Genomic DNA, 14,138 nt, shown 5'->3' on the forward strand with positions numbered 1-14,138 from the left:
GCTCTCTCTCTCTTTGCCACTAAAATAGCATTTTTAAGCTTTTGCGGAAAAGCATGAGTTACCAGGTGTTAAAGAAATGCCAAAGGCCGGATGCCAGGTGGCTTAAGGGGCTGCAAAAGGCTTGTCCTGGTTTCCTGTAGTTATGTGTCAACTGGATGGGACAGACTGAGACAAGCTGTAAGTGCTACTATTTCTTGATTTAGGAACATAGGAAGCTTCCTTATAGTCAATCAGATGGCCCATTTACAGCTGCACATGTGTTGACTGAACACGCTTATCATCATGTGTGAACCAATGAATGCATGATAACATTTAGTCAGGTAATTGGCCCATGTAGGCCATATTCACACCAAACATTGAAAGCACTATGGTACCACATTAAACAGTCATGGATTCCTCCCCAAGAATTCTGGGAACTGTCATTTGTTTAGGATGCTGACAGTTGTTAGGAGACCCCTATGCCCCTTCCAGAACTACAATTCCCAGAGTGGTTTAACACTCAATCCCTCTTCCAAGGGGATTACTCTGAAAATTGTAGCTCTGTGAGAGGAATAGGGGCCTCCTTACGAGAGAAAATACATAGCCCAAATGGAAGAGAATTCTGTCAATCTTTATTGGGAAGAGGAGCTAAATGACCAGACTTCCCTGACATGGGATCTGTCTACCTGAACCTCTGCTTGAGAACTACAGTAGAAGTACTGTAAGTCAGTGGTAGAGTGCATGCTGTATATGCAAAAGATTCCAGTTTCAATTTCTGGCATCTCCAGAAGGAGTGGGAAAGACTCTTGTCTGAAACCCTGGAAAGCCACTGCTAGTACATATAGACAATACTGAAGCAGGCCGACCAGTGGTCTAGGGCACCTTAAGAACATATGGCAAGCTTGCTTCATCAGGCCACTGGCCAGCATCCTGTTCTCGCAGTGGCCAACCAGATGCCTGTGAGAAACCAGCAAACAGGACCTGAGTGCTTCCGCCCTCTCTATTTGTGATTCCTAGCAACTGGTATTTAGAGGCATAATGGAGTTAGTGCATAGCCATCATGGCTAGTAGCCATTGAGACCCTTGTTCTCCATGAATTTGTGCAATCTCCTTTAAAGCCATCCAAGTTGGCGGCCATCACTGCCTTCTGTGGGAGCAAGTTCCATAGTTTAGTTCATGTGCTTCATGAAGAAGCATTTTGTTTGGTCTCTGTCCTGAATCTTCCAAAATTCAGTTTCATTGGAAGTTCATGAGTTCTAGTGTTATGAGAGAGGGGAGCAGACTTCTCTAACCACTTTCTTCATGTGCAGGTCCATAGCTGATGATGTAGAAGAATATGCTTATTTTTACTTATTTATTCATATATCACCATATCATAAAATATCAAGTCAGTCCACACAACACAATATATGCAATTAAACATAAAACACCATTAAAGACAGTATAAAAGAATCATTAAAGTGACGGCTAATCATGAAAATTTTAAACAACCTTATAGGCCTGTCAGCATTAAAACATCTTCAGGAGAAGCCTGGAAGTCAAAACTGGAAGAGTTTTCTGCAGTACTGGGCCACTAACACAAAATACTCGACTTTTGGTTGAGGTTAATTGGGCCTCTGTAACATGGGAGACTACTACCAGTGCTTCTTCAGACAATCTCAGTGTTCAGGTTGGGATATCAGGATTCAGGTGCTACTGGAGGTATCCTGAACCCAAATTGCTCAAGGCTTTGCATATCATCACAAGAGCCTTGAACTTGGCCTGGTAACATAGGGACAGGGAGGGCAGAGGTTTCAGCAAGTTGTCACATGCTGTCAACCATCTGCCCCCACCTGCAGTCAAGCCCAGACCCTCCAAGTGCCCCTATTTTCCAGGGATACCCTCAATTTAGAGAAGCCTTCTCAGTTTCTTATTTGATGTCCCACTTTTTCTTAGGATGTCCCTATTTTCATTGGGGAAATGTTGGAGGGTATGCTAGCCACTAAATTCTGAACAACCTAGAACTTCTGGACCTTCTCTTAGAAACCTGTAGAAGGTGTTACTTACAGTGGCGTAGCGTGGGGGTGCAGGGGGGGCCGGCCGCACCGGGCGCAACATCTGGGGTTAGGGCAAATCCATGGGTTAGGGGGCGCAAATCCACAGGTTAGGGGGCGCAAATCCACGGGTTAGGGGGTGCAAATTACTTGCCTTGCCCCGGGTGCTGACAACCCACGCTACGCCACTGGTTACTTAGAAGATAGAGGAAATCTGCAGTTCAGTAATGGGATATTACCTAGTACATTTCCATCATACGCACACATCCGTAACAGCATCAGTGAAGCTTGCCTAAGTTAAACAAACTAACTACTCAGCAATGACTCATGACTCATTTAGCTCCCTGTATGTTGAATTTAGTGCAGCAACTTTGTTTTTTGTTTTTTAAAAAGTAGTAGTTGTATAAAACAGGACTTAACATCTTTCCTGTTCTACACGTATTTACCTTGAGTTTGTAAATTCATTTCAGATGATGACTTCTGTTTTTGGAAGCTCTCCCAGTTTATAGAAGCATTAAATCTATTACATGGTTTATTTCCACTGTGTGCTAATTTTTCTACAACTCCTTGCTGCTGGTGAAATCAGCTATAGCTCCTCCGTATTTCAAGCAGACCTTTTGCTTAGAATCCTAAGCTCTTACCTGCACTGAGTGCTGTTGGTATTAAATGGCCACAAACCCACAGTAATTGAAAACTTCTTCTGAAGTATGGCAGGGCGCTACTGAAGAGAGGGCATTTTCTTGGGTGGCCTCCAAATTATAAAACCAGGTTTTTGGTCACTGGGTCTGTCACTTCTCCTGGACTTCTTGTGTCTTCCCACCCTGCCTAACTTCTTATCTACTGGCCACAGATGGTGGTAGCTCCAAATGAACGGTGTGGGGGTAGCTGACCACTTCTAAATTAAGAATGGAATTGGCCTATTTCCTTGTGCAAACTGCAAAAACAAACGTTTTGAATTATTGATCCTGCTGTAGTATTTGATAATCTTGAAAGCAGACAGATGCTATGAATTTCCCTGCAATGCATCCAAACAAATGGCACAGGTTTCCCCCCCCCTTTTGTGAAATCTGACTCGGTACATAAGGAACACAGCTGGAATTCAAGTCATGGCTTTGATTCTTGCTCAGTACATTGTCACAGAGTAAATTCAGGCCTGAAAGTGAAACCCTGTGGATGAGTCAAGCAGGCACTTTCCGTGCTAGCCATGATAGCCATGTTCAAATATATAAAAGGATGTCATATAGAGGAGGGAGAAAGGTTGTTTTCTGCTGCTCCAGAGAAGCAGACACGGAGTAATGGATCCAAACTACAAGAAAGAAGATTCCACCTAAACATTAGGAAGAACTTCCTGACAGTAAGAGCTGTTCGACAGTGGAATTTGCTGCCAAGGAGTGTGGTGGAGTCTCCTTCTTTGGAGGTCTTTAAGCAGAGGCTTGACAACCATGTGTCAGGAGTGCTCTGATGGTGTTAGCTGCTTGGCAGGGGGTTGGACTCGATGGCCCTTGTGGTCTATTCCAACTCTATGATTCTATGATCTTCTATGATCTTCTATGTGCTATGTATGCATGTGTTATTGCAGTCCTGCATGAAGCATGCAAGTGATTTTGTGGGAAAGCTTCTGCACGTCTCCTGTTAAGAGCAATTAGGTATGTATTTGCTGCTGACTGAGAACACTTTTAGATATCAGGTGGATTAATCCAGACCTGTGGCAAAGAAAAATAAAGCAGGGCGTGGGTGGGAATACTCCAAAACTAATTACTCACCATGTCTCTTGTAACTTGACGTGGAGTGGATCTTAGTATGAGTGAGCAACATGAGTTATAGTTGGGGACGGGCAAATCTGTCTATTCCAGTTTCTCATTTCTCTCCCAAAACTTCAGTTCAGCTCTCCACATTTCCACTGTAAGTGCCAATTTCACAGATCATAGTGGTCAAGTGGGTTTGTAGTTCCTAGCACTGGGAACCTAGTGCAGCTAAACTAGTTCCTAGTTTCTTAAGGGCTGTAGATTTGTTGTTTCTCAAGGTTTCACTTCTTTTATGCTTCTTCTCCAAGTCAATTGGTGTTAGTGTTAACTTCAGTATACCTGAAGGAGCGTCTCCACCCCCATCGTTCTGCCCGGACACTGAGGTCCAATGCCGAGGGCCTTCTGGCGGTTCCCTCATTGCGAGAAGCAAAGCTACAGTGAACCAGGCAGAGGGCCTTCTCGGTAGTGGCACCCACCTTGTGGAACACCCTCACACCAGATGTCAAAACGATAAATAACTACCTGACATTCAGAAGACATCTGAAGACAGCCGTGTTCAGGGAAGTTTTTAATGTGTGACATTTTAGTGTTGGTCTTTGTTGGAAGCCACCCAGAGTGGCTGGGGAAACCCAGCCATATGGGCGGGGTACAAATAAATTATTGTTGTTGTTGTTGTTGTTGTTGACTCCATGATGACCATGTGTAAGCTTGTACTCAGAATGGCTTTGTTTGCCATACATAATAAACTTTATGTTTCTTCATTCTTCCAACCAGCAGTCTTAACAGACTATTTATCTCTGCACTTGGTAGATGATAGATAGATGATAGATAGATAGATAGATAGATAGATAGATAGATAGATAGATGATAGATAGATGATAGATAGATGATAGATAGATAGAGATGATAGATAGATAGATAGATAGATAGATAGATAGATAGATAGATAGATGATAGATAGATGATAGATAGATCACACCCCAACATTCTATATATGCTCTATTTACAGAAAAAAATGATGGGGGGGATTCAAGATAATGGGGGTTTCAAAAAAATTAAGGAGCGGGGGTACCATTGGGTCATGAGTTGGATGTGGTCAATGGGGTTCCCTATCCAGCCTGCAGCTTCGCCTCCTCCCTCAAGTGTGGCTTGAAAAAAGCTTCCTATTTGAGCAAGCCTACTTGCAGCATGGAAGACATTTTCAGGGCAGTCACAGTCAGTGTGAGAATATTCACAACCAATGTTCACAACCCTGTGTACTGCAGTCTTCCTGCCAAAAGCCACCCTCATGCATACACACATACGCCAATTGCTTGAAGGGGGGGGGGGGGAGGAATTCCATCTATCAGCTCCAAAAGGTTCTCTGCAGAATATACCTCACATTAAAGCTACATATGTGTCTGTTTTCACCAAGCAGCAGCACTCAAGCTGGAAATGGAAATGTTACATGTGTTAGGCATGTTCACCAGGGTTTCAGGCATCTGTTTAATGGAACTGTAAGGAGGGAGCCTTTTGGTGACTCTTCCTTCTAAATATATAATAAATGCTCTTTGCAATTGTCTCTGGGCACACAGCATGCATACAACACACACACACACATATCTGTGATGCGTTGATCAATATCTGCAGAAATAGATTTCCTGCTGCATAAATCATGTTTATATGTAACTGACAATCCATCCCCATTGGGGAAAAGAGATGGAAACTTAGATAGGCCAGGTGTGTTGGCTGTTAGGTCGCAGCATGCAGCTTGTAAGTTATTAGAGTCAGATAGGAAGAACACCAGTGTTTCCACTCTGCCTCCATTCCTAGAGGAGTGGCACATTCTAGTGGGCCTGTCCCAAAAATGTACCAGGAGCCACATTATGGGCATTTGCATGCCCCAGAAAGAACTGGATGTTGCACAATGACTGCATCTTGGGATAGCTTATCACTACCAAACGCTTCCATCTCAAGATTGGAGAGCTACCGCTACGTAGTAGTGCAGGCCACTCCTGGGCTGGATCCAGACCAGCTAATCACACTTGGGTCCCAGTAAAATAAATTGGACTTAAGACCTCACCTGAAGTATATATTTATGGCACAATTCTACCCCTCACAGAGCTACAATTCCAAGACTGGTTTAACAGTCAATCCCGCCAGACTGATGTATTTTTGCACGTGTTCTGAAACATGCCACTGATTCAACAATTGCATTGCATTGATGCAAAGGGTGTTGTTTATTCCTGTTAATACTGACTCCCCAAACAGGACATTCCCAAAATCGTATGTTTCTCTTTTTGCATGCATCTTTTTCAAGCAGTTTATGTGGTTGCTCCAGTCTTTCATGCTATCATCACAATAACCCCAAGAGGAAGACAGTGATAAGCTCAAGGTCACCCCCCATGATTGTGTGCTGATTCAAACTCAGGCCTCCATAGGCTGCCTCCAGCATTCTGATCACTACACCACAGTGGCTCTGTCAATTGTCATGGACCAAAAACCTGTGTTCCCAATCGGATGGCATCCCATGAGCAAGGGCCAGATCATAGGCACACACATTGTGATGTCTCAGACCCTTAGTTCATCTAGCTCAGGATAGTTTTCACGCTGAAAACAATGGCCCCTTGGGGTTTTAGGCTGGGGCTTCCTCAGATCTACTTGAAAGTACCAGGGATGGAATCTTCTGCATGCAAAGAATGCACCTGGCCAATAGGAAACTGCCTTCTACAAAACACACTATTGGCCCATCTAGTTCAATATTGTTTTCACTGACCAGAAGCAGCTCTCTTTCGTTTCAGCCAGGGGTCTATCCCAGCTGTACCTGGAACTACTGGGGAGTCTGCATGCAAAGGCAGTTGATCTAGCACTGAAGTGCAGCTCCCTTCCCAAAGTAGAAGGGGGAAGAGAGACACAGGGTTGCAATCAATGTTTGCCACTACATTATACATTTCACTGCATTCTGTTGAGTCGTCACATACAACTGGTTCTAGCGAACCATGTTCTGCAAACTTGCACATGAGTTTGCTCAGTGCTGGAACAGGGAGATTCCCCAGTCGTTTTTGTGATGTCTTGTACAAACAAGATGCAATTTCTTCTCCTCGCACAACCTGTTGGATTTCTGCCCTCCGCACCACTGCTTCAAGGGAGAGGAGCCTTGCAGAGGTAGGAGAGAAGCAGCGTTCACAGATTTTCTTTCACATATCTGCCTTTCGTTCTAAAGGGGGGGGGGGGAGAGAAAAGAAAAGGTGAACCAGCAATGCTTTCCCTAACGTGATTTGTTTTCTAATGCCCTCTTTTTTCTTTTAAAAAAAAAACCTCACAAAACAACACAGCCTAAATTTAGTCACCTAAACAAACAAGTAATCTGTATATTATTTTTCATAAAGGTTTGCAACATCCTTCAATGTCTGTTCATTTTTTATTCTGTCTGGTTACTCAACAGCGAAGTCACAGGGGACTCTTATTAAAATTCAGTTCAGCTCCTCTTTCGCATCATGTTAATGTTGAATTTATACTTCCACAGAGCGTTGTGGATAAAGAGGGTAATGATACTTGTTTAGTACTTTATCCACGTATGAAATTGTTGGCTGTAAAAATTCAAGAAGTATAAAAAAAGGATTGGGTCATTTAAAAGAGAAGTATAAAAAGGGTGAAAATTTATTGAACTTTGGGGAATAGCCTGATTGCATGCTGCTGTTTTTGCTTACAGTGTACTCAAGACCACACGTCTAGATAACTATATAGGAGATTATGTAGATTTCAAAATCTGTCCCATGTCATCTTCAGGCTCCAGCTGAAACTTGCACAAGGTCTATGTGGGATACTGAGCCCGCTAATTTAATTTAGACAGCTAGAATGAGCATTAAAAATCTTAACCTTGTTGTAGGCAAGAAGTTACAGGTTAGGACCATAGCTCAGTGGGAGAACAGCCATGTCGCATGCAGAAAAGCCCCCAGGTTCAATTCTCTGCATCTCCAGGTAGGGCTAGGAAAAGATCCTTCTGAAACCCTCTAAAGCCACTTCCAGTCAGTGTAGACATTACTCAGCTAGATGATCTGATGGTATGACAGCTTCCTATCTTCTCAGTGTTGTTCCCACCACAGCTCAGTGATGGAGGGCAGGCTTTGCATGCAGAAGGTCCCAGGTTCATTCTGTGCTCTGAAATGTTGGAAAGCTTCTGCCTATCCATGTAAGCAATTCTGGGCTAGATGGACCAGTCTAAGGGAGTCACCTATTCCTTTGTAAGTTTGAAAAAGTTGAAGGTTACTGGTCTAATAGTAGTCAATTCTGAAATGAAACAGCTCTTTCCCCCTGACTATTCGATAACAGAGATGAAAGAAATATCAGGTGACTATAAATGGACTGAATTATCTTTCCCCACAACTCACCTGGGCTGATGCTTATAGCTAAGGTGAGATCCCAAGATTAAAAAGATGTGTAGGAATGAAACTTTGAATGTGGGGGGAGGGGGGGACTTGGAAGCCCCGACATCAAATTTATGTGGTCTTCATTGTGTTTTAATCTCATCCTTCAGTATAGCTCCAATTAAATCTTTCCTCCTTTCCCTCATGCATATTTAGGTAAATTAATTCTGAATGGGGGGGTGGGGGAAGAGGAGAGATCAAAAGGAAAATGTACTGCTATAAATTACTGGGTTCTCCTCCTCCAAAGACCAGTAATAATGTCAATCAATCAAAAGATGCCAGCCAAGATCCAACAAAACATGAAACCAGTTACTGCTGAGGAGGTCTTGCACTTTTATTTTTATTTACACACACAGACACACACACACAGACAGACACACACACACACAGGCTGAATGGGAAACTGCTCTTGAAATGTGGAGCACATCTACAACAGCACAGACTTAAATTGGCTTAACAGTAAGTCAAACCTTTATTTTTTTAGCTTATTGCATCTAAATATTTATCCATTATTTATCACTATTACCTCCGGGAGCAGAAGTTTAGATTCCAAAATAAATACATTTAGGCTGCAATCCTATGATCCCTGGGAGGGTGTCCTAGGGGGCCATAGGATGCATCTCCTTTGCTGAGTTGAGAGGGAAAGAGAGAGAGAAGGGGGGAAACTAGCCTCTGAGAGAGATGTCCCCTTCCTGCGGCCACAACTTCTGCAGTAATTTGGAGCTTATTTATAACCCACCTTGAGCCCTGTCAGGGGAAAAGATGGTGTATAAATAAATATATTTTAATAATAATATTGATCAGGCTTCTATTTAAATACAAAAATCAGATGTGTTTAATGTTTCCCTGCCTTTTGACATCATGTATTGTTTGACCCCAAGCTGGACACCTAACCCCCCAAAAAACACACACACAAATGTATGGGAAATTTTCAGCCATCAAGAGTTTTAGGAACACAGGAAGCTGCCTTATATACCACTTCAGACCATTGATCCACCTGGCTTAGTATTGTCCACACTGGCTGGCAGTAACCCTCCAGGGTTTCAAAATGGGGACATTCCCAGCCCTGTTTGGCAATGCCTGGGATTGAACCGGGGACCTTGTGCAAGCAAAGCGGCTGCCCTGCCACTGAGCTACGGACCTTCCCTTTGTTGCAGAGTCTCTCACACAAGCAGTAAGGAGAAGAAACAAGCACTTCTTTCCCTGCACATTTTGCATTAGAAATGTTGCCCGTTAAATGACTCAGAGCCTGTGGAGCAAATGCCGGCTCCTTGCAACACACATACTGACATATCCCTTTGAAATTAATATAGTGGGCTTGGAATGTACCATATCATTAAGAAGGGATTACATAGCTCTGAGACAGCATAATGTAACACCGGCTGAGGAGCCTCTAGTCGTTAAGCTAATTGGACAGCCAGTGCTCTGATAACTGGGAGCTGCCATAAATAAGCAAAGAGAGAAGCTTTGGGAGGTGCTCCTTCAGAGTCAGCCCCTCAGGGAAGTCATTAAAATTTCCATTGCCACCTCCCACCTCAGAAACAAACAAACAAAACTGACTGGACATCTCTGAGATGTCGGGATCTAAGGGATCTCATCCTTAATGCTCCCAGAATTTTACTTGGAGCCCTCACCAGGGCCTCACGAAAACATTGTTGGTTTCCACTAATGGCATCAACTTCCTGTAAAGAGGTGGGTGGTTGCTGTTTTTAAGCAGTTGCTGGGGCACATCAATTCTACCATTGCAAACCTTGGATGGTACTTCAGGGACAACGCTAGTCTTCTTTGACCTCTTGTATATACACAAACACCTTGAAGGATTGATTTTGGCATTTCTAACCTCAGCTCACTGGTTCTCTGCATGCAGAAGGTCCCAGGTCCAGTCCTCGAAATCTCTGGCAAAGCATCACAAGTGGTGAACATGGACAGAACCTCTGCCAGAGATATGCTGCTGGTCCAAGTAGGAGATGCTGAACTAGATGCACAAATAGTGTAAGGCATCTAGGACAAGTGTGTCAATGGATGAAACTTCCACACCCACGCCATAGATTTAAAGCACCAGGATACCACTTCAACCCTGGCTTTCACCAACCAATCATGGCTTCCACCCAAGAACCATGAGAGTGGTAGTTAGTTAAAGGTGCTTGCTGAGAGCTACAATTCTCAGAGATCGCTGGGAAGAGGGATTTATTTGCTAAACCACACTGGGAATTGTAGCTCTTTAAAGGGAATAGGTCAAAATTCCATGCAAACATGATGGAACTTGCACCAAAATGCTTTAAAAAAATAAATGCAAACTGACATGAAAATGTGAAGAACTGAAATTTAGATTGAGGGGAACAAACGAGAAACCTAAATCCAGCCCTAGATACCAAACACTAATTCCAAGAATGTTGATCATTCTTGTTTGGAAAGCTGGGTGGGGCACAGCAATTCTGTCCCTCATTTTTTTTCTTCCCTCTGCTTCCTACATGTGGGTTTCCCATTATAATGGATCTCTTTGGCAGCCCCACCCAGTCCGCAAACTTGAAGAGCTATGTTTACAAGAAGACTGGGCCCAATTAACAGTCTGCATAGGAGAAGGATTGGGTCTAACCCGATATCTACCGTAGCAGCCTTCAAACTTTTTTTCATCTTATATGCTATGTAACATTTTTTTCTCATTGATGGAAATAAATGAATAAAGTGCAGTTGGGTGGGGGGGATTCTTAGGTCCTGCTACATCATTAATGTAGTTGTGATTGGCAGTCTGTAATAGGACAATCAGCAATCAATGCCAAAAAAGGTGACCTGCCATCAGCCCTCTGGAATATCAATCCATATATAATTCTTGCCAAAGAGAGCACAGTCTCTAGATTTGATGTTTCATCTCAGTGGGCTTCATTGTGGGATAAACACACTTTTAAATAAATAGCGCAAGAACATCAGGGGTTAGTTTAAATTACATCCATCTAGCACAAACGTGAAAGCAGTTCCACTTGAGAGATCTTACTCTTCTGTCCAAAACAAAGTATTCCAGCCCTCCCCAACACCCCAACCCCAACCCCCAAAGAGAAAGAAAACCACTCTTCCTTAATAACTGGCTAGTTACACGGTGCACAAGTTTGCATTGCTCTATATTCACATTATCATAACCATTTCCAATTTGATAAAGGGGATCTCATAGTAAAAATGCAAGCTATTATAATTCCTTGCATATAAAACAGAAAATTGGCATGGAGAGCTGATTCGTTTGCTTGCAATTTTAATCGGAAAAAGCATAGACAAGTATTACTTGTCTGTAACATGAATTTTCATGAAATGCTCTCTCTCTCTCTCTCTCTCTCTCTCTCTCTCTCTATCTGCATTAAAAAGACAGTTCCTCCTCCCCTAACACACAAATTAGCATACACACATGCATCTGCACACAAACACACATCTTTCTTTTTGCCTTAGGTCAGTGTTTCAGTAAACGATTCCTAAGTCATTTTGATGGGGTATACAATAATACAAAAAATAAATAAATTCGAGACATATTGGTTTTGTCTGCTGCCTGATGGACAATATTGATTACTTGTAAATCAATTGGATCAAGAACACTTTATCTGCTATCTTTTACACCATCAGTTATTCATTGACTTTGCTCTAGCTAAGGAGACAAGTGCTCTGCTTCACTGTCATCCTTCTGTGGTCCTCTGGTGGACACTCCAAGGTGCAAGAGAACAGTAGATTATATATGCATTGGAAGATATGAAGCTGCCTTGTCCTGACCCATTGGTCCATCTAGCTTGCTACTGTCTACACTAAGTGGCAGCGGCTCTTCTGGATTTCAGGCAGGGTTCTCTCCCTGTCCTACCTGGAGATGCTATTGGGGATTGAGTCCTGGACCTTCTGCATGCAAGGTAGATGTTCCATCACTGAGCTTTGATCCTTCCCCATGGCAGGCATGCAAAGCTAACTTGTACTGTACTGAGTCATGCCCATCTATGCCTGTTGTTATTTTTAAAATTCATCAGCGTTTTAGTGCAAATGTCTCCTAATAGACACATTTTTACAAAGCATTTCCCCCTAATATAATGCATTTTGCACATTACTTTCACCAAAGTATGCAGTTCTGCCCCCTCCCCCCCGGGTGTATGCATTTTTGTACACATTACTTGGCTGGAGAACTATACTACAGAATTTAGAGATGTGTGAATTTGAAAGAACGGCTGTGTTTTGGTTGTGTATTGTTTTGCAAAGTGCAAGTTTAAGTGGATCAACTCACTCCCCTATGCCTATGCACTGCTGATCACAGAGATATGTCAGCAAGTGCCTAAGACAGTTGACCTTGCCCTATTCAAGTTCAACCATAAGGACATAAGAAGAGCCTACTGGATCAGACTGATAGCCCATCTAGTCCAGCATCTTGTTCCACAGTGGCCAATCAGATGCCTCTGGGAAGCCCACAAGCAGGACCTGAGTGCAACAGCACTCTCCCCACAGTTGACTGCCAGCAACTGGTATTCAGAGACATACTGCCTCCACTGATGGTGGAGATAGAATCTAAGCATGCCAAAAATTCCTTCCTTCCTTCCTTCCTTCCTTCCTTCCTTCCTTCCTTCCTTCCTTATATTTACATGTGCTAGAAATGGCTGCATATCACTTGAACTTGAAAGTAGTCATATCCACTCATTGCCTTTGGGATGTTAGAAGAGGGATGGGGGTAGAAAGACAAGCAAACAGTAGCCAAGTGCTGTCTTAATCATTCCCGTCCATGTTTCACAGCTGCAGAAGGGGGAAGCACCCCCAAACGCACCTGAAAGCAAACCTGCAAGGCAGGCATTGAAGTTTTGACAGGCAGGGAAAGAAAACTTAATTAAAGTCGAGAGAGAAATTGACCCGGGGTGGGGGTGGGGGAGAGAGAGAGAGAGAGAGAGAGAGAGAGAGAGAGAGAGAGAGGCAATTAAAGGCTATTTGGGGACACAAATTGTAAATAACTCCAACTATAAAATATTCATTTTTTGATATGGAGAGGGGTGGGTTTTGAATATTTCATTGCTTTTCCTCTGTCCCCAGTGCATTTCTGAAGAGAAGGGCTCGACTTCAAAGGGTGGGAGGCCTTACTGATGTGTTCGGTCTGCTGCTCCATTGAGTCTCTGCATGTCTATCAATGGCTTATAGCATGTTAGCCTTAGAGCCTCACCCTGTGAAAACCTGAAAGGTGATTGGTCCGGAAGAAATGAGCCTCATTCTGAGAGCATCAAGCAACCCCATTGTGTCTATGGTGGAAACAGCTTGAAGGTCTCACCACCTTAGGTCTTTTGTCAGGTTATATCTTCTCCCCACTTTTTGCCCCTGTAGTCTTTTGGGTTTGGATCCTACTGAGTTAGGCCCCATCTGCACTATTCATTTAAAGCATCAACATACCACCTTAAACAGTCAGGGACTGAAGCATCCTGGGACCTATAGTTTGTTAAGGCTTCTGAGAGTTGTTAGGAGGCTCCTATTTCCCTCACAGAGCAACAATTTCCAGAGTGGTTTAAGAGTCAATCCTTCTTCCCAGGGAACTCATGCCCATAGATTTCAATGGGTTGTCTCCAGCCAAGTTCTACTCAAACTAGACCGAGTGAAGTTAGTGAATCTCAGTAAGCCATGTCTACTATTTTCAATGAGTCTAATCTGAGCAGGTCTAGCAATGGGTACAACCCAGTAGTTTTACTCTGAATAGGAATGCAATCCTTTGCTTATAGGGTGTAATTCAAAGTACTGGTGATTACATCTAAAGCCCTAAATGCAGAAGCTGGTTGCTGGGAAGGCTGGAGCTTCCCAGCAGGAGGGTTGCTGCTGCTTACTGGAAGAAGGAGGCATCAAGATAGTTGGTGTGTTGCAATAATCTGGAACTCCTGCATCACATACTAGGTACAATGCAGGTAACATTAGGTATATCAAAATACCATTGAAGCCACTAAGACGTAAGTCGGTATAGACTTCTGTGTTAGGAACCTAGAAAGCTG

The sequence above is a fragment of the Podarcis muralis genome, chromosome 7 (genome assembly GCF_964188315.1).
Source record: "Podarcis muralis chromosome 7, rPodMur119.hap1.1, whole genome shotgun sequence".
Taxonomy (NCBI): Eukaryota; Metazoa; Chordata; class Lepidosauria; order Squamata; family Lacertidae; genus Podarcis; species Podarcis muralis.